This window comes from Myotis myotis, unplaced genomic scaffold (genome assembly GCF_014108235.1).
Source record: "Myotis myotis isolate mMyoMyo1 unplaced genomic scaffold, mMyoMyo1.p scaffold_m19_p_4, whole genome shotgun sequence".
Lineage (NCBI taxonomy): Eukaryota > Metazoa > Chordata > Mammalia > Chiroptera > Vespertilionidae > Myotis > Myotis myotis.
Genome location: NW_023416346.1, coordinates 61,050,595 through 61,070,256, shown reverse-complemented (window position 1 = coordinate 61,070,256; position 19,662 = coordinate 61,050,595).

Below are 19,662 nucleotides of genomic sequence, written 5' to 3'. Positions count from 1 at the left end.
ATGTGGAATCTAATGAACAAAATAAACTGATGAGCAAAAGAGGACCAGAGGTGTGGAACAGACTGATAGATTGCAGAGGGGAGGGGTGTGGGGGACTGGAAAAGATTAGCCAAAGAACATACCTGCATATATGCATAGCCCATGGGCACAGGCAACAAAGTGGTGAAGGGCAGGACAAGGCAGAGGTAGGGCTGTGTGGAGGAGGGCAAAAGGGTAGGTGGAAGACACTGTAATAGTGTAAAAAAAGCAAATGTGGTTTCTGCTCCAGTTTGAGCTTGTGCTAGATAAATCATATTACATTTAGGTTCTGTTAAATGTTTTAACATTTTTTCTTATCTTAGCTTAGGAGGAAAACAACTGAAATTTCTATCTCTATGATCTATATAATTTCTCTCTCTCACTCTTATATGCTACTGGTAGATTATTATTACTTTTTAATAAGTAATGTATCTTAGAAATGTTTTTGCTTTTAAAAATATATTTGTATTGATTTTCAAGAGGAGGGGAGAAGGAGAGAGAGATAAAAACATCAATGAGGAGAAAGAATTGTTGATCGGCTGCCTCTTGCATGCCCCTCACTGAGAATCGAGCCTGCAGCCCAGGCATGGGCCCTGACTGGAATTCAAACCATAACCTCCTGGTTCATAGGTTAATGCCCAACCACTGAGCCATACTAACCAGGCTGTTTTGACTTTTTAATAATTAATATATCTTTAAAATGTTTTTGTTTTGTTTGAGGGGGGATTTGTTTTGTTTTTAATATTAATTTTATTTATTTTTAATTTTTTTATTATTCAAAGTATTACATAAGTCCACTTTCCCCCATGGTCTTCTCCTAGCCTGAACCTGCCCCTACCCCTCAGCATAGACAATGCCGGGGGAGGGTAAAGGCCAGTAGGTGTTTTATTTTTTTAATGAATTAATTTTTTTGTCTAAAGTATTATATATGTCTCCTTTTTCCCCCCATCGACCCCTCCCCAGCCAATCCCACCCCCCAGGACAAGTCCCACTTCCCAGTGTCCACTTCCATTGGTTATGCTAATATGCATGCATGCAAGTCCTTTGGTTGATCTCTTACCCTACATCTCCATTTGCACCTGTCTTCCCTCTGAGTTTTGACAGTATGTTGGGTGTTTCTCTGTCTCTGGATCTATTTTTGTTCATCAGTTTATGTTCATTATATCCCACATATGAGTGAGATCATATGAGGTTATTGTCCCATTTGTGGGTGGAGTAGTCTCATCTCAGGGTGCCTGGTTATTTGGCTCACTCTCTACCACATTGACCGAACAGAACAAATTACAACTCAATAAGACATGACACAAAGGGAACAAAACACGAATCTATTCACGACACTGATAACCCCAATAAAAGTGACCACCGGAGAAAAGAGTATTAGGAGATATAAAGAGAGCAAAAATGATATTAAGAAAAGAAAAAATAGAAAAAAGAGGGCGAAAATATACATATATGGGGAGAAAACTCCACAAATCAAACAAATAGACCAAAAAATGCAAACAACCAACACCCAGGAAAAAAGGGGGGAGCAGAATCTGTAGAGGCAGAGCTTATTTCCAGAAAGTAAGGTAAAGTAATTGAATGAATAGGGTAATGGCCATGGTTCAGTATAGAAGAGGTAGAAACAGAATAAGTGAATAAGAAGAAAAGTAAAAAAATAACATAACCAATAAATAAAAAAATAAAAGATATACACACACACACACACACACACACACACACACACACGCAAACACACACTAAGTGGCCAGATTATTATGATTACCTGACATTTGTAGGCAAATTAACTATAATTTCACACTGAAGTTGCTAGAGGGCCAGACCATTATAAACAAATGTCTGAATAGCACAACATACCTAAGTATCATGATCAAGTTCATCCTATCATGTTGATGGCGCATCCCAATGGAGATGGCTTCTTCCAACAAGACAATGTGCCATGCCATGGTGCTCATATTGTGCAGGAGTGGTTTCAAGAACATGAGGGAGATTTTACCTTGCTTAGGTGGCCCCCACAATCACCAGATCTCAATCCAATTGAGCATTTGTGGGATGAAGTTAAAAGAGCCATCAGGCAGCTGGTTCCACAACCATCAAATCTCACAGAACTGGACAGTGCTATTCATCAGGCATGGTGTCAGATTCCTCACATCACCTTTCAACATCTCGTGGAGTCAATGCCAAGAAGAATCGCCGCAGTATTGAAGGCAAAAGGTGGCCCAATGAAGTACTGATGGGGTGGTCATAATAATCTGGCCACTCAGTATATATATATATATATATATATATATATATATATATATATATCTCCTATCTAATAAAAGAGAAACATGGTAATTACCATATGTCCGCTACCCTTCCCATTGGCTAATCAGCGAGATATGCAAATTAACTGCCAGCCAAGATGGCGGCCGGCAGCCAGGCAGCTGGAAGCTAACATGAGGCTTGCTTGCTTCAGTGACGGAGGAAACCAATGTTCCCCGCATGTCTTGCCGGCCTCTGAGCTTGCAGTTTGAAACATTGTTACAAATATAGAAGCTAAATAAAACCCCAGAAACCTGCTTTCAGCCCACCGGGATCTCAGAGCTGGAGTTGATACAGTGTTTCGATTGTAGAACCCAAACAAACCAGATACCTGCTTTCAGCAGCAGAGGCCTCAGAGCTGGAGCCAGAGCTAAAGCTGGCCCAGAATTAAAAAAAAATAGAATAAAAGGAGCAGTTGGGAGCTTCAGTCACCCGCCAGCCTGAAAACAGCCCTAAGCCCCTCACCCAGACTGGCCAGGCACCCCAGTGGGGACCCCAACCCTGAAGGGCATGTGACCAGCTGCAAACAGCCATCATCCCCTCACCCAGGCTGGTCAGGAACCCCAGTGGGGACCCCCACCCTGAAGGGCATGTGACCAGCTGCAAACAGCCATCATCCCCTCACCCAGGCTGGTCAGGAACCCCAGTGGGGACCCCCACCCTGATCCAGGACACCCTTCAGGGCAAACCAGCCAGCCGCCACCCGTGCATCAGGCCTCTATCCTATATAGTAAAAGGGTAATATGCCTCCCAGCACCGGGATCAGTGGAGCTGAGAGGCCTCCCGGCACCGGGATCAGTGTGACAGGGGGCAGTGCCCAAACCCCCTGATCGCCCTGCAGCATTGTGTGTGACAGGGGGCGGGGCCACAACCTCCCTATCCGCCCTGCTCTGTTTGTGACAGGGGAAGGCACCCCAACTCCCTGATCAGCCCTGCTCTGTGCCTGATAGGGGGAGCTCCCCAACCCCCTGATCGCCCTGCGGCTCTGTGTGTGACAGGGTGTGGCACCCCAACCCCCCCACCCTATGGGCCCTGCTCTGTGTGTGACGGGGTAGAGCCATAACCTCCCTATCGGCCCTGCTTTGAGTGTGAGAGTGGCGGTGCCCCAACCCCCTGATCGGCCTTGCTCTGTGGGTGATAGAGGGCGGCACCCCAACCCCCTGATCCACCCTGCTCTATGTGTGACAGGGGGCGGTGTCCCAACTCCCCTATCGGCCCTACTCTGTGAGTGACAGGGGGGAGCTCCCCAACCCCCTGATTGACCCTGCTCTGTGCATGACAGGGGGCAGCACCCCAACCCCTTGATTGCCCTGCTCTGTGTGTGACAGGGGGTGGCGCCGCAACCTCCCCATCGACCCTGCCTTGAGTGTGACAGGGGGCAGTGCCCCTATCCCCCAATCGGCCCTACCCTGAGAGTGACTGAGGGTGGCATCGCAACCTCCCGATCCGCCCTGCTCTGTGCATGACAGGGGGCGGTGCCCCAACTCCCCAATCAACCCTGCTCTGAGCCCGACCAGGGGCTGCACCTAGGGATTGGGCCTGCCCTCTGCCACCCGGGAGCAGGCCTAAGCCAGCAGGTCGTTATCTCCCGAGGTGTCCCAGACTGCAAGAGTGCACAGGCCGGGCTGAGGGACCCCCCCCCTTCCCCCGAGTGCACAAATTTTTGTGCACCGGGACTCTAGTATCTATAATAATAAAAGTGTAATATGCAAATCGACCAAACAGCCGACCAGCAGAATGACCATCTGGATGACCATGCTATGACATGCACTGGCACCAGGCCAGCCAAGGCAGGTGTGATGCAATTGGTCGGGCGACCCTGCCATCACCCCATAATTGCCCTGCAGAGAGTGGCCCAGGCCACCAGCCAGCAGGACAATCAATCCGGTGGGCTCTGCAATCACCCCAAAGAGGGAGGCTCTGTGGGGCGACAGATCAGGAGGCTCTTCAATTGATCGCCCCAAATAGGGAGGCCCAGGCCAGTCTGCAGCAGGTGGGCAGGGCCTCCTCTGCAGGGCTATAGATCGGGGAACCCTGCAATTGATTGCCCCAAAGAGGGAGGCCCAGGCTACCTGGCCTGTACAGATAGCCTATTTTCTTACTGTACTTTACATCCCCATGTCTATTCTGTAATTACCAATCTGTACTGATCAATCCCTTCACCTTTTTTCACCCAGTCCTCCAACTCCCCTCCCCTCTGGCAACTATCAGTCTTTTCTCTATATCTATGAGTCTGTTTCTGTTATGTATGATGCCAGTTGGGTACTGGAAATATCAGGAGGAACATTGTGCAAAGTAAATGATCATCTAAACACTATGCTGTACACCTGAAACTAATACAAAATAATATTGAATGTAAACTGTAATTGAAAAAACCAAAAACATTTAAAAAGATATACAGATGGCAAATAAGCACATGAAAAAATACTCTACATTATATGTCATCAAGACTGGCTCCTGACTATGATGCTTTGGATGTTGCCAACAAAATTGGAATCATCTAAACTGAGTCCAGCTGCCTAATTCTAAATATAAAAATTTTACACTGTAGAAAAAAAAGAAAATGCAAATTTAAGCAACAATGACATACCACTCTACACCATTTGAATGTCAAAAACCTAGGACACTGACAATACCAAATGCTGTTGAGGATGTGGAGCAATAGGAACTTTCATTCATTATTGGTGGGAATGCAAAATGTTAAAGCCTGAAAGACAGTTTGGAAATTTCTTACAAAACTAATCATACTCTTACCATATAATCCACCAATTATGCTTCTTGGTGTTTACTCAAAGGAGTTGAAAACTTGCACATAGCATATTTATTCATAATTTCCAATACTTGGAAGCAACTAAGATGTTCTTCAGTAGGTCAGTGGATAAATAAACTGGTACAACTAGACAGTAAAATATTCAACACTAAAAAGAAATGAGCTATCATGCCATGAAACTATATGAAGTACTCTAAAGTGCATGCTACTAAGTGAAAGAAGTCAATATAAAGAGACTTTTTACTGTATTATTCCAACTACATGATAGTCTGGAAAAGTCAAAGCTATGGAAGGTTTCAGGAGTGAGAGGGTGGGGGAAATTAAGTGGAACACAGAGGATTTCTAAGATAGTAAAAATACTCTGTATGATACTATGCTGGATGCATATCATTCCACATTTTTTCAAGCCCATAATGTAAATTATGGACATTGGGTGATTAAGACGTGTTAAAGTAGGTTCATCAATTGTAACATAATTTGAGAATGGAACAGGCTATGCATAAGTAAGGGCATGGTGTATACAGGAATACTCTGTACCTTCCTTTTAATTTTATACCCTTAAAACTTCTCTAAAAATTATCTTTAGATAGATAACTAGATAAATATCTGATGATAGATTGGTAAATAGATGATAGATATAGATAGATAGATAGATAGATAGATAGATAGATAGATAGATAGATAGATGATAGATAAAGGGAAGGGAGTGGAAAGAAGCTAGAGGTGATTAATATGTTATGTTTATGGCATAGATTGTGGTGATGGTGTCATGAGTGTATGTTTATCTCCCAACTCATCAATTTGTATACATTAAATATGTAGAGAGTTTTGTATGATAATCATACTTTAGTAGAGTATTTTTTATTTAGTTACAATTTCATGGTATTCCATTGCATTAGCATACCATATTGTATTTAATGATTCCCCTACCAATGGAAATTTAGGTTTTGTTCAACCATTTCCAATTATAAATACTGCTACAATGATTAATATAGCATATGAACCATTTTGCACATGACAATTTTTGCAGAATAAGCTTGTAGAAAATATATAGTTAGGTTACAGGATATACACTTGTGATTTGATGGACTATCTTTAAGTATGACTGTGAAATAGACAATGAGTGAATTATATTCCACCAATTAAGTAACTTAGATTATCTATTTCTCCATAGCCATACCCACAGTATATTATCAAACTTTTTTCGTATCTGCCAATCAAAGAGGTGAAAATGGTATCTCATTGCAATTCCCTAATTATAAATGGGATTAAGCATCTTCTCTTATGCTTAAGAACCTCAATAAAGCCAAAACCGGTTTGGCTCAGTGGATAGAGCGTCGGCCTGCGGACTGAAGGGTCCCAGGTTCGATTCCGGTTGAGGGCATGTGCCAGGGTTGCTGGCACATCCCCGGTGGGAGATGTGCAGGGGGCAGCTGATCGATGTTTCTCTCTCATCGATGTTTCTGGCTCTCTATCTCTCTCTCTTCCTCTCTGTAAAAAATCAATAAAATACATTTTAAGAAAAAAAAAAAAAAAAAAAAGAACCTCAATAAAATGTCTATCCATATTGTTTTCACATTATTCAACTTATTTTTTTGGTTACTTTCTTATTGGTTTGTAGGAAACCTTTGTATAATTCGAAGAGTAACCACTGGGGATATAATTTGCAAGTAAATTTTTGAAAGTTTGTCACTTCTCCTTTAGTTGTTTTGACGTAAATTAAAAAAAAAAAAGTATAAATATTTTCTTCTATAGTTTCTGCATTTTCCACCATAGCTAGAAATGCCTTTGTCACACTCAGGTTAGAAAAGAATCCTTTTCTATCGTACAAATAATTGGGGGGGGGGGGTGTATTTTGGAAGGTGGAATAGGAATTATAAAGATATCTCTAAAATAAAGATTTGGTCTTAAGAAACAAATATAAAACAAAAGCAAAAGGATCAACCCTATTAAGAGACAAATGTTGCACCCTCAGTAGAAAGAACAGAAAATATTTTATGTTAGTAGCACATATTAAAGGTCAAGGGATGATCCTTTGAAAACAGAAAAGATGAAAGATGAGTTGCATGGATAAAGAGACAACTATTTTGGTAGCCTGGTGCATAACCAAGGGCTTCACAAAGTATAGAAGGGCATTGCTGGGGGGGAGGGGGAGACTTGATTTCAGAGAGCTATAAATCAATAAATTCACTACTGAATTATTGCAATGAACAGCTAAGACAATATGTGAAACTATTGATGATCAATTTAGACCCCAAAGAAATAAGGTTACAGCCCTAGCCGGTTTGGTTCAGTGGATGGAGAGTTGGCCTGCGGATTGAAAGGTCCCAGGTTCAATTCCGGTCAAGGGCATGTACTTTGGTTGTGGGCACATCCCCAGTAGGGGGTGTACAAGAGGCAGCTGATCGATGTTTCTCTCTCATTGATGTTTCTAACTCTCTATCCCTCTTCCTTTCTCTCCGTAAAAAAAATCAATAAAATATATTTTTAAAAAAGAAATAAGGTTACAAACAATTGATAGCATAAGTTTGTCAAAACAAGTCATGTGAAATCACAATTCAATCTTTCTTTCAATGGGATAATTTTAGTACATTAAAAAAAAAGTTAGCGGTGACTTGGGCTAGTACAGTTTCTTTTTAAAGGATGAATTAAGTAGAAATGCCATGAGATGGATAGTATAAGATACAGAATTAGTTAAAATAAATTGAGTACAGAGTTGTTACTAATAGTTCATACACTACTACATTGAACTAATAGTTCAAATACTACATTTGGTGGAGGTGTCAAGGAGGTCGCTTAGGGGCCCAGTTTGAAGTCAATGTGATTCCATATATTTATTTACTACTTAGAGGATAATAAAACCTGCAGGTGTTCCTGCAAATTGCAGGATAGGCATAAAAACAGAGGGCAGGATAAAAATTTTAAATGAGCAGAAATCAATAAAATAAGATTCAATGAAGCATTCATAACTGTAATGTGATCCAGAAAGGAAAGAATAATCACATGTACCAATGTAAAATGGAATTGCAAAAGGGCCTAAAGGTTACAGTGGAAAGTAAAATGAACATACAATAAGCAACATGACTGTCAAACACCAAAGGCCAATGTTGATTAAGTTACAAAAGTTAATTTTTAATAGAAAAAAAGAGGAAATATTATGCAAGATTATGCCAATTGATAAGCACTACAGTATGTACAGGGTGCCAATCTAAAGTATTGATAGATAAGTTGGGTACAGAGAGATGATGGGAAAATCAAAAGAATTAATGTAGAAAAAAATAAGCAGACATAAAACAGTGATAAATGGAGAAGAGTAAGTAAAGAAAGTAAAATAGATATAGTTGGTCAAAGCAGAGGCCCAGTGCATGAATTTGTGCATGGGTGGCATCCAGCTGGCTCGGCCCCAATCGGCAGATCTGGGCCAGGCCTGTTGGGAGGAGGAGATGGTGGGAGGTTGGCCAGCTGGCCTGCCCCAACTGGGGCCCTGATCAGGGCTGGGTTGGCTGGGGGAAGGGGTTGTGGGCGATTAGCCATCAGGGCCCTGGCCCTGATTAAGGTGGGGGGCCAATTAGGGGCAGAGCTGGCTGGGGGAGGGGCCGTGGGCCAATCAGGGTGGTGGGGGCTGATTGGGGGTGGAGCCAGCCCGGGGAAGGGGCAATCAGGGGCCGGGCTGGGTGGGGGGAGGGGTTGCAGGCTGATCGGGGTGGTGGGGGCCCATCAGGTTTGGGCTGGCTGGGAGGAGGGGCTGCAGAAGGTTGGTCAGCCAGCCCTGCAACCTATTGGGGTGGGGGGGTGATCAGGAGTGGGGCCAGCCAAGGGGGAGGCCAGGGCTGCAGGCTGATGCGGTGGGTGGCAAATCGGGGGCAGGTTGGCCGGGGGGAAGGACCATGGGGGGGTTGGCCGGCTGGCCACACCCCCCAATCAGGCCAGTTCTCTGTCTGCAGTGAGCGTCATAGCAACCGGTCATTCCAGTCATTCTGGTCATTATGGTATTCCAGTCTCTGGCTTTTTATATACAGAGATAATTATATTAATAACTTCCCAAGAAGTGAATGTTCTTTGAAAACATGACTACTAATAGCTGCATTATATTTTATTTTGGGTATATATGCTGGATATTTAATTATCAAGTTTGTATAGTTATAAATAATGCTGCTATAGACTTTTTTGTTTATATAGTTTGATATTTTCTTAGCATTCATTCTCAAAAGGTTGTAATGTGAACATTTTATGACTTCATGTATATTGTGTGTTATATGTGCATATGTGTGTACACACACAGAGATAGCAATTGTTTTTCAGAAAAGTTGCTTGCACTCCTCCCAACAATATATAAAAATATTAATCTCACCAAAACCGGTTTGGCTCAGTGGATAGAGCGTCGGCCTGCGGACTGAAGGGTCCCAGGTTCGATTCCGGTCAAGGGCATGTACCTGGGTTGCGGGCATATCCCCAGTTGGAGATGTGCAGGTGGCAGCTGATCGATGTTTCTTTCTCATCGATGTTTCTAACTCTCTATCTCTCTCCCTTCCTCTCTGTGAAAAATCAATAAAATATATTTTTTAAAAAATATTAATCTCACTTTACCTATGCCAGGATTTGATGTCAAATATTAAGAGCTTATATTTCTTTAATTACTATATTTGATGTTAAATTTTTTGTGAACTGTGTTCTTTATGTGATTTGCCAACTCAGTATCATTTTTATTACATCATTAGTAATCTATTGGAATTATGAACATTAATTCTGGTTATATTCATTAGGTATATTTTCCTAACTTCTTTTCTGATTATATTATTGCTTTTATATTTTTTGTTGTATAGAAAAGATAACATATGTATAAGTATATTAAACTTTTAGTTGGAGATTTATTGATTGCTTTTATACCTTGAAAATTCTTCTCCAACTAGTTATCAGTTAAACCTTCACTTAATTTTATTTTAGCCATTTATGAATTCATTTTTTATATTTAGCTAAGGAATTAGAGTTTAATTTAGAACATGTGAGGTAAAACTATTTTTTCAAATATTTAGCCAGTTTTCTCAACATTGCAAAATAATCTATTTCTTATCCATTTAGTTTATTATAATCTTATATGATATGTCAAGTGTTTTAATAAATTGAGTCTATTTTGACAGTTTTCAATGAAAGGCAAATTGACACTGAACAACCAGTAAGTACACAGGGTAGAGAAGGGCATTTCTATAACAAATAGAGCAGTGGTTCTCAACCTTGGCTGCACATTAGAATCACCTGGGAATCTTTTTAAAATCCTGATTTCTGGGCCTCATCCTCTGGAAATTCTGTTTCTTTGTTACTAATGTTGTGGCCCCACCCCATAACAAAGAAACAGAATATCTAGAGGATGAGGCCCAGAAATCAGGATTTTAAAAAGATTCCCAGGTAATTCTAATGTGCAGCCATTCTAGAGCAGCGGTTCTCAACCTGTGGGTCGTGACCCCTTTGGCTGGCGAACGACCCTTTCACAGGGGTCGCCTAAGACCATCCTGCATATCAGATATTTACATTATGATTCATAACAGTAGCAACATAACAGTTATGAAGTAGCAACGAAAATAATTTTATGGTTGGTTCACAACATGAGGAACTGTATTTAAAGGGCCAGAAGGTTGAGAACCACAGAAGGATCCCATGAGACTTGCAACCAGGGGAGCAATGGGCAGCAGCAGCTCATCCCAGGATAACCCCTTGAACCTATCACCAGGCCCCCTTTTCTCTGACTTCTCAGTGAGCCAAAGTAGCCCAGCCTAGGCTTTCCTGTTGTTTATTTTATTCCCTTTTTTATTTCACTGTCCTAAGTATAGTTTTCTTGCCAACATCCCAATATCCCCTTGGCTCAGTTTTGTGCAGCCCTTCCCTTTGGATATCCCATCCCCCATCACCTTTCCTTAAATAAATTCAATTTTTCTGTATTCACTGTCTGAGATGGCTATTTAGCCTGCCCACGCACCACTACATTAACCTTTCAGAAACAGTATAGGACAAGTTTGAGGAAAAGTCTTATAGAATGTTCTAGTAACAAACAATGAGTTAAAATCCAGGGGTAAGTGGAAAAATCATTACCCAAAAGAGTAGCATAAGGATGAGGAAACACAGCAATACCTGGCTTTTGAATGTGTTAAACTGTCATCATGAAACACTTTTAGAGGTGATTCATTAAGCTTCATGTATAAAAAGTAGTCAAATTATAGATTTAAAATATTTAATAGAGTCTTGTTAACAGAAAAATTAAAAACTTAAAATAATCATGGTATTGGGGATTAAGACCCTCTGGGGGAAAAAATAGGAATTCCACCCCCTAAAAATTAATTGGAGAACCAGGAGAACAAGTAACTAAAAGAATAATGCATATGACACATTCATTCTTCATTTATTTAACATTTTATATATATATATATATATATATATATATATATATATATATATATATATATATATCAGGCCCTACCATATTAAGTAGTGGGGGATATACAATAAACACTAGTCTCTGCTTTAAAGGTATCCAATCTAGTATAAAAAAAGTAGTATATAAGATATTCTAATGCTGTGGGATATTTCCATATTCAATTACGCACAGTCTTCTATAGAAGCAAAGAAGAGGAAATGCATAACTTTCTGTGGGGTGAGGGTGAGGAAGAAGTTTTGGAGGAAAATATATTCAGAACTTCTTTTACAAGGGATGTGAACTTTGAGCTGAATCTTAAAGGCTACTTAGAAGTTGGCCAGCTAGTTTAGGAAAGAAAGAAGGCATGGAGGTGTGAAGATGTATAGTGTACTTGGAATACAAAAAGCAATTGTGTGTGACTGGATCATAGTATACATAGAAGGATTCAGTAGAAAATGTGGCCATAAAGAGAGAAAGAAACTTGAACTTTAAACAATGCTAGACACAATGGGGAGCCATCAAAGATTTGTAAGCAGGAGAGGGAAATGATCACATTTGCCTTTTTGGAAAAGCCATGATGGTTTCCACTGGAAGAAAAGGTTGGAAAAGGGGAATTCTAGTAGAAAGCTTCAGCAGTAGTCCAAGTAAGAAATTATGAACACATGGATTAAAAAGATGATAGCAGAACTGGATAAAAATTGTTGGATTTGAGGTATATTAAAAAGTAGAATTAGCAAGACTTGGTAATTGGCTATGAAATGTGAGAAAGTGAAAGGATTCAGAGATGATATCAAGCTATCTGGCTTGCACTAAATAGATGATATTGGAAACAGTGAAAGAGATTCCAGTTTGTAGAACATTGTCAACCTTGATACATTCTATGGAAATACAGAAATAACAGAATATATATATATTCACAGCTTACTAAATAAGGGTGACAAGATCTGTGAATTATGGGAAAGAGGTCAATAAAATAAATGTGTCAGGAAAACAATAAAAATTTAGTACATAGCATTTATGAAACATAAAGGGACTATGTAGAAATTCTAGTTCTGTAAGATATAAAAGGAAGAATAAATATGTACATTATATAAATCCTTATTTTTTTAAATACAATTTATTGATTTCTTACAGAAAGGGAGAGAGAGAGATAGTCAGAAACATCGATGAGAGAGAAACATCGATCAGCTGCCTCCTGCACACCCCCTACTGGAGATGTGCCCGCAACCAACGTACATGCCCTTGACCGGAATCGAACCTGGGACCTTTCAGTCTGCAGGCCGACGCTCTATCCACTGAGCCAAACCAGTCAGGGCTAAATCCTTATTTTAAAAGAAGCATTGACAATAAAATGAAAGATGCCAGCATGTTTTTGCACTATTACATACCAAGTGCTATGGTTTTTTCTAATGAGCTGCTCTTAAATCCACCTATCCCTTCTTCTGGCACAGTAATTTTCACCATCTGCCACCAGCAGTCCCTCCCCTTATAAATCATTCTTAATTTATTTTTCTTATGGTCAGAAATAGCAGAACAAGTGAGAGAAGGTGGAGCATAGCTGCTATGGACCATTAGAATGAATGATAGGGCCCCAAAATGGAAACATAAATTTTGAAAAACTCCCTCAGCAACAACATATTCTTAGGGGTGACAGGGATCTGTCCAGCATGCTTCAGCTAGGACTTTTTCTTTTCTTATTTTTGGGAAATTGACCAAGTTCTGATACAAATATGAAGGCTTTGGAAATGCAATAAAAATTGCAAATATACTGCACTTTTCAGAATTTCCATGCAAAAGTAATAGACTGGAGAATTCTTTTGCATGATTTTTGTTACACAATAAGTCAGACTCAAGGTCACAGGCTTAAAGAGTTAATGATTGGCTGTAGGGAAATTGTAGTTTTCCACAAAACATGGAAAATTCCATGATTTAAACAACCTAATCCCGTGAAATTCAGCTTTATTGTTCATCAAGTTATGGCCCCACTATTAAAACACTAAAAAGACTGATGTGAAATTGAAAAGGTTTTAAACATAACTAAGATGGTCAACCATATGTTGCCTCAGAATTGAATTATATTTTCTCTCTGATTCCCAAACTAATTCTGTGTTCCCTTTCTTTCAGGGTATTCTTTTTGGCATTGGATTTGGCAGCCTATACTTTAAAATACAAATGGTACAATAAAGAGTCACCATGAATTGAGATTGAAGATAAAAGAATGTGGATTCCATCATATTTTTTTCTTTTCTGTTTAAGAGAAAAAAATTATATATATATATATATATATATATATATATATATATATATATATATATATGCAACCATTACAACTGGATGACTGGATGATGGGCTGGTAGCTATGATGTGCACTGACCAACCTCCTGCAGTCCCTCCCTCCAGATGGCCAGCCCCCATTAGCCCTGATGGGGACTGGGTGAGATGGCCCCTATCGGCCCCGGTCACCAGTCAAGCTGAGGGGCCCTACCCATGCACGAATCCATGCACAGGGCCTCTAGTCTCAAATCCTATATAATAAAGAGCTAATATGCAAATGGTCATCACACCCTCATGGCCTCTCACCCTCCTGCCCTTGTGCCGGGCTGGGGGACCCGAGGCTGTGCCCTCCACCCTGGCACCAGGGCCAGGGGACCTGAGACCGGGCTGGTAGAACTGAGGCTGTGCCTCCCACCCAGAGGGACTTGACAAGAGACCTGAGGCTGTGCCCCCCATCCAGAGCCAGGTCGGGGGACCTGAGGCTGCACCTCCTGCCCTGTGGGTCTTGATACGGGTGGGGCCAGCTGGGTCTGGGTCTCGCACAATTTTGAGGAGCACGCAGGTGGGCAGGGACTTGATTTTGGGTCCCACGACGCACCCCAGACTCTGACAGGAGGGAGATTTTCATATACATTTTACAAATTTTCTTTCACCTCTGACACTTCTATTATAGAGAAAGGGCAAATAGCAATATTAAAGTATTTCCTCTAACTAATTTCCTTTTTTTAAAAAAAAATACATTTCATTGATTTTTCACAGAGAGGAAGGGAGAGAGACAGAGAGTCAGAAACATCGATGAGAGAGAAACATCGATCAGCTGCCTCCTGCACAGCTCCCACTGGGGATGTGCCCGCAACCCAGGCACACGCCCTCGACCGGAATCGAACCCGGGACCTCTCAGTCCGCAAGCCGACGTTCCATCCACTGAGCCAAACTGGTTTCGGCTAACTAATTTCCTTTTTAGGTGCACTAGTAAAGGAATAAAACCTAGTAAACTATGGCAGGGAGATAGTTTTTGCATTATTTAAATTACTTAGAATTTTAATTAAAGAAATTACAAGTCCCCTGTAGATAAATAGCCAACAATAATATAAAATAGGAGGTGGTTTTCACAAGAGAAAATGTAACTAACAAATAAATAGTATATAAGAATATGTTCAATCTTGGAAGCAATAAGAAAAATTTAACTTAAAATGATAATGAGGTAACATTTTTATCAATTTAATTTAGATTTCTTGCAAGGTTGTTATGAAATTAGTCAATTATCTCTTTGGAAATCATTTTGGCAGCATTTTTCAAGGAAAATTTAAGTGATTATATCTTTTCTTCGAGTAATTAAGTTGACACGAATTTATGCTGAGGAAATAATTCAATAAGTTAAAAAACTGCATGCAACAAGATGTTCATTACAACATTGTTTATAATAGCAAAAAATTAGTCACAACATAAATGACCCATGTAGACTAATAAAATCATGATGAATTTTCCTAAAGAAATGTAGTACAGCCCCTAGAAATTATTCTTATGAGGAACATATGACTACATGAAAAAAATCTATGATATAATAATTCATAAATAACATAGTACATAAGAATATGTTCATTATTTTTACAACTTTGTTTTCTTCTAGGATTTTTATGGCTTTGCAATTTACATTTAAGTCTTTTATCTCTTTTGAGTTTTTTCTTGTGTATGGTGTAAGTTGGTTGTCTAATTGCATTGCAACAACAACAACAAAATAAGGTACCTAGGAATAAACTTAACCAAGGAGGTGAAAGACCTATCCTAGCAAAGCTATAGCTTACTGAAAAAATAGAGGAAGATACAAACAAGTGTTAAAGGATTGGAAGAATTGACATCATTAAAATGTCCATACTACCCAAAATGATCTATAGATTTAGTACAATTTCTATCAAAATACCAATGACATGTTTCACAGATCTAGAACAAATATTCCAAAATTTGTATGGACTCAAAAAAGATTCCAAATAGCCTCAGCAATATTGAGGGGGGGAAAAGTTGGAGGGATCACAATATGGATATCAAACTATACTATAAAGCCAGTGCATTCAAAGCAGTCTGAATGCACTGGCTTTATAGTACTGGCACAAGAACAGGCATATACATCAATGGAACAGAACAGAGAGCCCAGAAATCAACCCATGCCTTTATGGTCAATTAATATTCAACAAAGGAGGCAAGAACATACAATGGAGTAAAAACAGTCTCTTCAATAAATGGTGCTGGGAAAATTGGACAGCAACATACCACTAGATCACCACGCCCAGCTTTTGACTTAGGTTTCTTTCATTTCCTTCCCACATTTTTGGCCAATGAATCAACCTCCCCTTGTTTTGCCTTTTAAGCAGTTATAGTCATTTAGGAAAACACACTTGAAATGGATTTACTTTCTGGGGTTGAAAATTTAATATATTTGATGTGATAAATATACCTCTTCTATTACCCTTAAAGTGAGAGAGGGAATTGGGAAATAACAAATGCGGAATTGAGATTCTGAAGTATCCAAGGTGAAAGATCAAACCATGCTAGATCTTGAGACTTTCAAAGGTCAAGTCCTAGGACAATTTATTTCAGAAGATTTGGCTTCTGAGATAATTGGTTTTCTTAATCCTTATTGTGGGGCAAGCTGTGGTTCTCCCTCAATTGCCAACTTTTCCCATCTGGATTCAAAGCATGGACAGGTGTTTTCTGTCTGGAGTAAATTACTTTAAGTGTTACATTCACAGCCTAAATTTCTCAATGTCTATTTAAATTCAACAGATTTTTGCTCTGTGACCTTTAGTGGGTCTAATTCCAATTCTGATAGAGATGGGAATAACACAGTGAAGAATGGATTTGCCCTTTGCTGAATGATGTGTTAGGATTTTTTTTAACAGAAAGGACCCTTTACTGAGAGATAGAGATAGATCATGATAGATGATAGATAGATAGATGATAGATAGATAGATAGATAGATAGATAGATAGATAGATAGATAGATATTCTTTTTATACAAGTTGTTGACAAAACATGCTTATTTGTGTAACTCTTATTTTGACTTTTCTACGTTTCATATGCCAAGATGCTCAAAACTAAAAGTGGCAGGCCTTGGCCTCTCTCAACACCCTGCTTCTGGCTGCCCCTGTTTACTTTCCTTCCCATCCCCATTTGCCTCCCTAACAGCAACACAAATGTTAATTTTAACCTGATTTTGTCTATATACAAATGATGAAGAGGAAAAGACATACATTCTGATTTTTCTCCAAGATCCAGTTCCCTAAGGAGAACCTTGGGCCCAGAAGCCCCCAATACATAGATTTTTAAAACCTGCCATCTAGAGTTTTCCTAACTTGAGTGCCTCAGTACAGCCAATCACCTGCAGCATGGTATTCACTAGTGTTGGTAATGCTGATTTCATGGCATTGTGCCAGTTAGAAAATGCTTCTGAATCTTCATAGAAATAAATTTTCTTCAGCCCAATCTTGTTGGGTGTAATTTACTATATTCTAATTCATTGAAAAATGAAGCATGAATTTCATAAACTGACTACTAACCTTCTATTTCCTCAGCCATACTGAATATGGGATAATTTACTTAAGTTTGTAAGTACAATGAATGGAGAGCAGCCTGGCAAATCACCCAAATGTCCAGACACTCTGTTGCCAAGCCTTCCCCTAGAGCTTCAGGGTTATCTCAGAAATAGATGAGCCCCACCCTATCAGAAACAGGCAAGGAGGCCTTAGTAGGGAGAGCATGTGTTTGAGGGACCAGCCTGCTTGGATTCTATTCTTAGATGCAGCATCTCTTAGCTGTGCATTTCCTTTCCCTGTCACAGTGAGATCTCACCATATAATATTTAGAGAGCATTGAATAAGATATGTTATTTAAGAAGAAGTTATTATTACTGTGAGAGGTACTTTGTGTCTTTCCCAGCATCAATGTATCAATGTCTGAAAAGAAAGGTGCTTTAGTCACCAAAAGGAAAGTTAATTTTGTACAGCCCCTTTGAAGTTGTTTAGAGAGGGTGATAAAGAGACAGAAAACAAAGACAAGATTTCTTCTTAATAAAAGAAAGAGAGGTGGACACCAATCTCATGTACATACTTTGTGAAACAGTAGCACATGAATATGCAAATTACATTATTTATCACTCTACGAGCAATGTTTGGTGAGCATATGGATTCTATATCCCTTGCTATGAATCCATGCCACCCAAAGTCAAATGGCATATAATTAAAAGCAGATTTAGAGTATATTGTACAAAGGCCCAGACAACAAAAATCTCGGACAAGCCCCTGAGAGCCACATACCTGCATCTAGTAGATAGTATCGCGGGCCTTAGCAGCACTCTTTACTTCTTTTTTCTTTCAGGTATTGTGTAGGCCTCTTAAATACAAAACAAACTAACATTTATTTACTATCAATGAGTTCTAAATACAGCACAAGCCAAATAACAAGAGATGCACTGCTACCTTTCTTGTGCTAAAGCTTTGGCTGGGCCTCTGTGACTGTCATGACAATATAAAGTTTACTTTTCAACAACTTCTAAATTATGACTCAGAATAGACCTTGTGACATCATTATGAGAAACAAAGTGCTTTCAAGATCATCTTTTTTTTAAAAAATATATTTTATTTATTTTTTACAGAGAAGAAGGGAGAGGGATAGAGAGTTAGAAATATCAATGAGAGAGAAACATTGATCAGCTGCCTCCTGCACACCCCCTACTGGGGATGTGCCCGCAACCAAGGTACATGCCCTCGACTGGAATCGAACCTGGGACCCTTCAGTCCGCAGGCCGACGCTCTATCCACTGAGCCAAACTGGTTAGGGCCCAAGATCATCTTGTATAATTCATGCAGCTACCACTGTACACTTACTTTATACTCTTGAGAAGAAAAAGGTACTGGGGAAAGTGATTAGGGGCTTAGCTTTTTCTTTAAAGAATACCTAAGAACTTAGGCAGCTCAGCTTTCTTTTTTATTGTTTTATTCTCTAGCACCAGTTTTAGCATGATTTCCTATAGTGAATGTCCAAAAGAATTATAGCCGACATCAAGCATTTGGGACACTGAGTGCTGTCCTATAGGCCAGAGAAATCCATCCACAGGTAGACAAGGAAATGTAATAACCACAACAGCACAGTCTTATGATTCTTGAAGCTTCTTTTCAAAGATTGTAATGCTGTCTATGCCAACTGTTCTTTATTTATTATTTATCAATCAACATATGTGCTCGTTTTACAAACACATTAAAGAACTTCCAAACAAATGCAAAACACAGGAAAATGACAAAAACAGTCAATTTAGCAAGAGGGGCATCTTCCTCATGGAATTATAGAAGGCTTTGTTGAACGGCTGGTATGCAAAGGAGTATTTGAAGATTAACCCTATGAAAAATTCAGTTGTTTATGTTTTGGTCATGATATCAAGGAAGCCCACCACAAAACTGATATCTTCTGTTGTCCTATATTGAAGGAGGCTTTAATATTTTTGCTCATATTTTTAACTGTTACAGTCCTGGCTAACAAATGAAAAAAAATGTATGTCTGCATCTAATGACAGCTCCGGAATGAGGTGTCTTGAGCAAGATTATACCTAGATGGAAAAGAAAATCAACCTGTTGAGAAAGATAAACTGGTAAGATGGGGTCAGTTATTTACCTATCCTCTCAAACAGACTGCTATTTGTTATTATCTACTCTGATTTATGCCCTGACTTTGATTTTTAAAATCACTTGACAGCTTAAAAATAATGGACTTTGTGGTGAACAACCCCATGGGTAACCCCCAATGTGTAATCCCTTGTAAAATCCCCTATCATTGTATGAGAGATAAAAGCTGCAAACTGCTTATAACAAATAAAATATGTCAAAGGTGATTAGATGTCACT